This window comes from Buceros rhinoceros, unplaced genomic scaffold (genome assembly GCF_000710305.1).
Source record: "Buceros rhinoceros silvestris isolate BGI_N320 unplaced genomic scaffold, ASM71030v1 scaffold3089, whole genome shotgun sequence".
Classification (NCBI taxonomy): Eukaryota; Metazoa; Chordata; class Aves; order Bucerotiformes; family Bucerotidae; genus Buceros; species Buceros rhinoceros.
In genome coordinates, this window is record NW_010430817.1 from 40,749 (window position 1) to 50,935 (window position 10,187).

A 10,187-nucleotide genomic window follows, 5' to 3' on the forward strand; every position below is an offset into this window, starting at 1 on the left:
CTGCAGAAAACAAAAATGAAGGGATAAGGGATAAGGGATGATGAAATGGCTAGACCAAGAAACAGTATCTTTACAGATGATCTAAGGCAGTTAACTTTGGCTGCTTAAGTTTGTGTTAATTGTCATACCCTAACAAATGTCAGACTCAGTGAAACAAGGTTCAGGCACTGAAACACAGATGATCAATGACAAGCTGGGTAAATTAATTATGAAACAATAAAGAGAAAGACTTTTTAAATGATTAATAAGGAACAGGGAGAAAAGCCCATTAAGATTATTCAATTGAAAGAGGGAAGTTTTACACATACAAAATTTGTATGAGACGTGAGATAACACAACAACATACTTGGGGAAAAGAACACATTCCAGTGCTGCACTTGCGCAAACTGACTCCTTTTTGCGGCTTCTATTTTAATGCAAAGTCTTCCAAACACTTTCGCAAGTAGAAACCTCATTTCAGTAGAAGGTTACCACCACTCAGTACAGGTTTTAGCCTGAGCATTAGAAATGTACTTGAACCTATTTATAGATGAGAATGACTGCATACAAGGATGGGACTCCTCTCTCACCTGAGTTTCAGTTGGTTACTTGGTGTAAGCCAATGAAGATCTAGCTGGTATATAGGTTTAGAGGACTGTTTAGATGGCTGAACATCAAGTGCTTACTTTGCAGTAAACTGAAAAGACCTCTACGGTTTCTATTGTTTGCATTCACTAAATGTCTGCACTAGATTTCTCGCTTATGTTTAGGAGTTGGTGGCTGAGCTAACTCAAACATCACAGACAGTCCCTTGAAACCTACTTCGATTGCTCACAGATGTCTACCTAATGCAGTACCTAATGACAGTATCTGAGATGTCCTATTGTGGTGGTGCCTAGGACCTGTGGGAAATCTGTGTCATTTGCAACACCTCTGAACGGCAGATAGGAGCATTTGAAATGTCACTAGCCACCAGCAGGTGGGCAGCTGAATCAAACCTTCAAGATATATTCCATTTATCATACGCAGTATAAACGAATAATAGATTGGATAGAGTTTGGTCTTAAGTAACATTTTGGTGGCTTTGAAGAGAGTAAAGAAAAAGAAATTTCAAAATAGCCTAGTAGTTGAAATTGCTTCATATAATACTTTCCCATCACATTTTCTCTATTATTTGCTTTCTGGAGGTTTTTTCCTCTATTCAGTTTAGACTAGAGTAAATAATATTTTTTTTTCTTTTTATTATTCTATAAAACATAAAGTAGTAAAACATCCTTCATGGAACATGTGCCCTTAAGTTGACATATTACTTACACTTTAGTGAAAACATGACACTTTTTGACATTTGTAGAAATAGCAATTACCCATGGTCAAAACAAAACACTCAACAAATAGAAAGCCATGACAGATTTTAAATACGTTCAAACCATGGTTAAAATTGGTTCAGCAAATACAGTTAGTGAAGTGAAATTTTGTTAAAGAAATAGACCTGGTCAAAATATCCATCACCTGTGAACTGATCCGAAGCACAAGCCATGTGCTAGACCTGTGCTGAACAAATACGGTAGCTATTAACTCCTTTTCACCAGCTTCAGCCTCACTTCTCTTTCATGACTCTATCCAGTTCTTTGCCTACTAAAGCCAAAGGCAAATTTTGTACCAAACAAGCTGTAAAGCTCAGCTATTATGTAAATTGTTGCCATGCTTTTGTATTTGCTGCTATTGTCAGTACAGGAAAAAGAAAAAACAAAACCCCCAAGAAACAAAAGATGGTCCCGTTTAAAATGGTGGCATTTTTTCTGTCATTTTCTTTCAGGAGGTTTGGGGGTGGGGTAGAGGTGGTGGTAAATGGGTGATAAAGAAACAAAACTTTTAAAATTCTGGGATTGCCTAGTGTCATAATAGGTCAACCAAAATACTGAGGAGACATCCCAGGTTGGAACAGGAAAATATGTTCAAAAATTTTGCAAGGACTAAACATTGTATAATGTTTAATTGTGGGAAATCACCTCTGTTACTCAGCATTTATAGATTCAGTAATTACAAATTAGCTCCCTAGTCTTAAACTATCTCTTTAAATCTGACCAATGCTTCTAAAAGTTAGTTGCTCTTCTAATCCATGATATTAGAATAAGCACTGGATTGTTACAAACAGGAACAAATGAAAAGGTGAAGTAACGTCATAGAAAGTCATAGCCAAACATACAAAATATGCCTTCCAGCAACATTTGAACATTTATGGTTCCAAAAGTAACACAAATGAAAATAATCAATAACATCTTGTGGGGTTTTTTTTTTCATATTAACTCATCCAAATCATTTTTATGTCTGTGCCATTGCAGAACAGGCATAGTTTTGGGAATAATCTGAAAAGATGTTACTGCTTGTATTCTCTTTTAATTGTCTTATAAAGTTAAAATAAACACTTTTAAATTGAAGGCCGTTATGTTAATACGTAATAGTAAGTTCCAGTCATGTTTGCAGTGAAGAAATAGGAAATAAAATCTCGCTATCCACTGTCTCATAATCCTTCACGATCTTTTGTTTGTTGTTGTTGTTAGCAAGTGTTTCTTTTGAATTTTGTGTGCATGGAAGGCAGTCAGTCATAGTGATCTCAGCCTACCTTTGATTTATAAACCAGAACTGTTTTTCATGGAACAGCTTTGTCGGTTCAGAAGTGCAGGCACTGAAGAGTGAGACTTTGGAGATGAACAGCAGAAAAAAATCTTATTTCCCACACAAGAAGAAAATTGACTAACAATAAGGCTAAATGGAACTTTTGCAAAAAACAACAAAAAAGCAGGTCTCTTTGTAACCATTTCCCTCTCTTGCATCACTTCATAAGAGATCATGGACAAAAATAAAAATTTTTGGTACTAAGCTGCAACTTTTGAGCATCAACAATGTAATATTTTCTTTAAAAGGTTATTGTTTTTCTGTGTTGTACACTGCTTGAAAATATTGCTCTTAAGCCAACAACAAAAGGGTTAACTGCTCTCCATCCGAAAAAAAAAGCGAGGTATAACTCATCAACAGTGTGGTGTCACTTACACAAAGGAATTATAAAATATAAATGTGTGTACCAGTAAAGGCAATTAAATTGACTCATGACTCTGTGCTGTAACACCCTACAACTATACATTACTCTTCATGCCCCTGGCTAGCAGAGGTTTCCAGAGGGAATGCACACTTGGTAAGATGTCTCATAAAGAGATTTGAAGTATTTAAAGACTTCTTTTTGTCTGTTTGGCTTTCCCAGTGGTCTTCCTCATGCAATTGGAGACCTGAGCAAAATGTCAGTGGTAGCTGGTCTTTAGCTTCCCTGCAGATCGGCTAGTAGCTCGCTCTTTTGTTAACCAGGCATCCTGGATTTCCATGTCTTTTCACAGCATTTTTTAATGAATGTTTTCTTTTTGATACCCTCATGTTAGGAATCTCTTCATCCAGATGTGGATTTGTCTATCTAACGTGTCTTTGAGGTCTGCTTTGCTTATTCCACGGCCCAGCTACTACAGCATTCTGGTGATTTACAGCTATGAATGAAATTTATCCTCATGTTGTCCCCAAGAAGAGGGTGGGGAAGTACAAGAAGCCAGTTCACCCCTGTCATACCCATGTTGTATTCCAGAGAGCATCTAAAACCATGCTATTCACTGCACAGCTGGGAGACAGCCTCAGAAAGGCTGTATTTAGTCCCATCATATCACAGCAAAATAAGGCAGATGCCTGAACAATGAATGGATTTCTTGTACTTTTCATTACCATTTTGAAAGGTGTCTCCAAGGGGAAAGAAGTCCCCTTCCGTTAATAAATAAGTCCTAGGTGTCCATTTTAATTGTAACCTTCTTGGTTTTTACAGGGGACTGCCAGGTTTGATCTTATTTGATTTTACTAAGTGTGCAGTGGAAATGAAAAAGGATGTTCAGCATGTAAGCACTAGGAGATTGAGGTGTTGAATTCTGCTCTACTCATATGTAGCTGTTACTAGGAAGTGTGGCACTTACTAGTTCGCTTAAAACCATTTGTAGTTACCCAATGTTTTATCTCTAGGGTCCAGTTCTGTTCTAAAGAAATTCTGAAAACATTAATCCTTGTCCGTCAATGTGTTTGCTGTGAAGGTACTAGGAAGCAAGGATGCCAAATATGGCAGGAAATTCATGTCAGCACATGAAGTTAAATAGAGAATATGCTAGGTTTCATTATATCATGTACATGCCAGAGAGTCTTGTTCAAGTATATTATATACTCCTAAGTGGTGACTGTACACATATACACTTGCGTGTACGTGTGTGCATTTTCTTAGTAACAGCATGAACACGGGTTTTAACAGTGCCAGAATGTGGCACATAAATGGTAAATGAATGCATCATAAACATTTCCAGCAGGTTATGACATGATGTTTGAAGCTATTTTTTTCATTGCAAAACTTGTACAGCAAAAGATATTCAAATCCATGTACGTACAGTACATACATTTATACATATGCATGCATATATTTAAATAATATATATCCTTTCATTTGGTGTTAGAATTAATTTTGATTTAATATGCAAATGAGACCTTTGAAGGTCCCTTCCAACCCAAAGCATTCTAAGATTCTATGATTGGTGAAACCACGTAAGTTAGTGATGTTCACTAATCTTAATAAAAACAGCTTCCTTCACTTCCTTGTTTGTGACGTTTTAATTCTAGTCGCTTCTCCAGGCAGAAGACAATGAAAAATAATAAGAAATAAAACATCTAAGCCTGTCTATCTGAGGTTCTGCTGCTTATACAATCCCTCGGTAGGTGTAAATGCTACTATTTGGTGGTTTTTTTACACCTACTTGGTGGCAGTGGGGTGGTCCAGAGGAGTCAGATCCTTTGCTGCTTTCATTTCTCACTTTTTTTGATCAATTTTCTTTTTCATATCATGGTCAAGTATAGTTAGGTTTTTAGTAGGAAAGTGAATAATTCCAAGCAGTTATTCTAAGCCTTGCTATGACAAAACCAAACGTATTTCTTGATAAAGAACAATACAGCAGTTCAACTCTCAAACAAAAGAAAAGCAAATGAGAGAGAGAGAAAGAGAGATAGCTAGCACTTCACTGTCTTCTGTGAAAGGCATGAGGTCACTGAATTTTCTTTTTACCTAATTTCTGCATAGAGAATAGTGCAGCTATTTCGATGATGACCTGAAGACTAGATTTTAAGATTGGAGACACACGTCTTTTGGTTTAGTCTCATCCACCCCTGAGATGCTGCTGTGAGTTCTTCTCCTCCCCTTTTCAGTTAGGAAGTATCAGGTGACTGCTAACAGCTTAAATAATAGGCAAAACCTCTTGATGTAGAGACCTTTTGTCAGAGACTTTTTGTTCCTATGCAAAAAAAAGTCAGTGACAATAACATACCTCCTGCACCCCACCATCACAGAGAATGGAACTCCCCGTTTCTTTCACTGCCTGTTCAGTAAGCTTGTTTGCCCCTAAAGTGAGCCATAAAGACACCTCCTCTTATACAAGGTTTAAGACAAAACCAGAGGACAACCTTGAACTGGATGATTTTACATCTTCAGTAACTCTTTTGTTAGAATTTCTTTACCTATTGTGAGCTCCTCAGATGGTTTCTCAGGGACTAAGATAGAAGACAGCTCCAAATGTTTTTACATAAATTAATGCCCCAAATTACAGTATGATGTTTTCCTAAAGTTACACTAGAAAGAACTTTAGAAATCATGCATTTGAATTATCTTTTCTGCTGAATGTTGCAATTCAACTTAATCCCACAACATGAAGATTTAAGATACATTTTGTAATTTTAAAAGACATTTTTCCTACCTTAGCTGCATTACCATAGCAACAGCTGGTGGATGAGCAAAATGACATCCTATTTGCATATTAAACAAAAATTCTGAAAGCATTAATCCTCCTATTTCATTAAATGTCCATTAAATTGCCGTGTTTGATGTACAGTTGTTGAAAAAGAGCAATGCTAGGACTAACTGTATGTAATTTTTTGTGTAGATAGTCAAAACAAAAACAAACATAGCAAAACAAAATGTAAAGCTGTACAAAACCCTAAACTCATGCAGATTTTGAATAAAGGGTTTCACTGATTATTTTATCATTTCACATACGAACTTGCTTACACAAGAACAGGTGTTTTCATAGTAACTTACTATGTTTTGTGATTCCTGTAAAATTACTTATAACTACAGTAATTGTTCTGTATGAGTCAGAAGGATTCTCTGAGGTATGCATATTTTATTTCATAAAAAAAAAGCAGGGTGCTGAAAATGGTTTGTTTTCTTAGTTCAAAAGATCTGATGTTCTGCCTCCGCAATAGTTGTCATCTAAAATTCAGTGTAAATTGTAGATAAGAACTCTTTTTAATTATTATTCTCACAGAAGTGAGAAAGGTCATTGGTCTGATCACTGAGACATATTTGTCTCTCCTAACATTTTTCATAATGAAGAGACATTAGATTAATGTTCACTTAAATAACATGATTAATGGTTTGATCAGAATGTAGCTCATGTTGGAACAGAATGAGTGTAAACCATCTAATCAAACAAAATGATTGGGTTTTTTAATTGTTTATAGCAGTATAAGGTCATATGAAGTCCCTTCTAGTAACTCATCTTTCTCTTCTTGTTTCTCTCCCTTTCTGTCTCCAAAATGATCATTAGTTATAATTAAAGGAAAGCACAGCAGTTAGCTTGACAAGCTCAGGATTTGGGAATTATTATAGTCATTAAAGGACCTTCTGATAACCATATTAAACTTCATCATCCACATGCCATCAGGCTTCTCTCTGTCATACACGAAGTACATCAAGTACAGCAGTGTCACTGATCTAACTTCACTGAAGAGAGTGGAGATAAATTCCAGATTAATTTTGTCCTGTGACTTTCCAACGATAGAAAATTAAGAATGAAACCAAACTGACTTACAGGGGTTCTTAGAGTTCTTGCCGTAATTATCACCTAGTAGCATCATGTGAGATCCTCAAATACACTCTTAGATTGGATTCATTGTTCAGCCTCCTGTTCTGCTTGGAGTTCCTGAGCAAAAAGTGAATAAATATCTAGTTACAAGAACCTATTGCCATTTTAATGCCACCCGAGTCCCTGGACTTCCTACTTCTCATGTCATTTTAAAGACTCAGCATGAAACAAACTTCTGAAAAATAAACATTTCTTGAATCCATATGTAAATAATTACATTTGTAACATTTCATATTTTTTCCTCTTAAGATTTGTCCAGCGAAAAGGAACGATCCCTGTGGCACAAGGAGTAGGTGACCTATGCAGGAGCAGCATCTTAACCTTACAAACATTGGCAGAGACAAAAACTGGCCTTCCTAGCGCAGGTCTGAACCCCAGACACAGAACAGCATAATGCAGTCTTTAGCAGATCAGTCACACAGCACGGTGTAACTTCACACAGAGCACAGTGGTGGGCTTCAGAATTTGCTTACCTGCAAGCCACTCACAGCAGTGGTCAAAGGTTAGCAGCAAGCTGATTAAAAAATGTGCCTGCTAGACATCTTTCAATATGTCACAACATGTCATTTGGTGCTACGCACTTCAGAATGAAGTAGCTTTCTCCTTTTAAGACACTGTCATTTGCTCTGTCAGTTTGCTTTAGATTGGAAATGTACAGGAGTCCTTTTGATAGCAGCTGCCCAAAGCAGAACCATTCTGGAAGCACAGAAAAAAAAAAATCCCTATTTTTTGGCTAAATCTAAGGAATGAAGAATAGCCATTCTGTGAGAGTGAAAAATATTCCTCCTCTTTTGAAAAAAGTTTGATCAAATGTAAGTGAAGAGCAAACATAAATGATACAACATTTTATTTCTCCTACGCAGTAGCATACTGCACACTTTCTAAGTACGTAACAAAAGGCAAGTAAGAGAAGCTGATTGTGGCCACTCAGTCTCAGCTAGAGGTGTCAGGCTAGATTTTGTGTCATTTGTTCATTTTATATAAAGCACTTCTTCTAGATCTAGTTTGAGTGTGAATTTTGCAGTGTTATCGAGAAAGTTCTAATTTCTTGGAACAGGGTTACTTTCCCTAAAATTTACTCTCAAAACATTTTTTCAAATTGCGATATAGAATATTAATTTTTCCTTTCTTGCATCCCCTTTTCCAAACACATGATGTTACAAAAACTTCCTAGATAGCATTAAGGATCAAGGTCTCCTTCTGGAAGTAGTTGTGCCATATCATAAATATACCATGCTTTCACTGGATGAAAGAATTTCCATCAAATTCAATAGGACCTGAAGTCCTCAAAAAGAGGATTAATGTATTAGTTTTACAGAAAGGATTGAAACAAAACAAATGCTTCCCCTCCACAGAAAAATATGAGCAAGACAGCCATAGACTCATTAACACACTAACAGAAGCCTGACATGAAGATTTATATCCACTTTATCCATATTCACTCTATACTATTCTGGCAAACAGAAGTTTTCTGGGCTGGGTTTCTGGTTTATTTGTCTGCTTTTCTAATGACTTGGACTTCTAAGTTTTCACACATGCAATAGCTGTACATACATACATTAGAAGTATAAATCATGTATTAAGGATAAATTCAGGAAGGCACTTACCCCAGAACCACAAAGGAACTTGAGTACTCATTGACTTTCAAAATCCTGCTCGGGTATCATCTCGCCTTCATAGCAAATGTTTCCTTTTTCACATAGGAGGTGACTTGGATGAAGTGGTTAGAGCCAGCATCTGTGGTAAACTCACTCATTCCAAATACAAATGAGCACAGTGGAATTATTCCTGTAATGGGGTACAATTCACCAGCACAATTTAGCCAGAAATTAGTTTTGTGTCATTGACATTGGTGTGAAACAGCAGATGACTAATGAAACAAATGACACAAAACTAATGAAAGAGCATGGTAAATTAATATGCAGGCCTTTCTATTTCTATAAGCAGCTAAAAAATATCTCTGATGGCTTTCGTTTGTGATTATCTACACCAGTATGTTTGAGAGAATCATTGATCATATTCAAGGGACTAAGAACCGAACCCCACTACTACCTACAAGTCTGCTGTGCCTCCTATCAGTCTGACAAATTGAACATGCCAGCTGCCAATTATGCTAATTTTTAGTGGTGATCTACTGTGCTGTTTATTATTGAACTGTTCAATTTCTTTTTATTAATATTCTTACTTCATTCTAGAACAGTAATACTTTCATATTCTTTGCCTTTGACCTTATTTATTTCACATGAAACACATTAAAATTAAACTCACTAATTCTTTTTCTTTTTTTTTTTCTCCTCTGGCATATAATGGTTGTGAGATATTATTCAATGAACCACCAACATGATCTTTCTTCTGCAATATTACTCTTGCACTCAAAGGGGTTGGAGGGATAAAATGGTCCGCATAAGGAGTTTTGTTGCCCCCAACCTGACATGAAATTACTGAACTCACACAACAGTGTCAGCAACACAAGATGTAAGACTAAAAAAAAAAAATCCTCATAGAATACTACTTTTACCACCATTTAGGCAATAGAAATAACATAGCATTTCTTCATGTGCTATCCTGTATTTTAAGGCAGTTTTTCCACATTTACTTGAAAACCTTAGTCCTTGAAATCCTAGAATTTATAGTATATTAAAATGACCATATTCTTAGGGATAAGGATTTCTCATGGAAAGTCCTTTTTTTTTTTCCTTGAATGCTGTGTGAATTATTACATTTGATGCCTTTCTTGTGGTATTTCTGTATTCCCAAATCCAGCCTGTGCCAAATGAAAGAATTACAGAGAATTGCAAAATCAAACCACAGGCAATTGTATTCTTTTTGACATTAAAATACTAAGGTCTGGGTCTTGGACAAAGAATTCAAAGGAGTTTTTTCTTTCACTTAATGTGGCTCAAATTTACCACGACACAATCCTGAAAATAATAAGACATAAACCTGAAAATAATAATTATTATTTCGTTTCTCTCTCACCTCTATTTGCAGCTCTGTCAGATCTACCAAATGTGCAATTATCTCATTGGACTCTTTCATAAACCCCTCTTTGTTTCAGAGTCGTTACTGTTAATCCAGTTTGTGAGATATCTTTATTAAGGTTAGCAACATCCAGTACTCAGAGGAATGACTTTACTCTGACAGGCTGATACTTGCCAACCTCATCCAGGCAGCCTCGTAATGATGTGTAGTGCAGTTAATAGTCAAATGCTGTAAACAGAA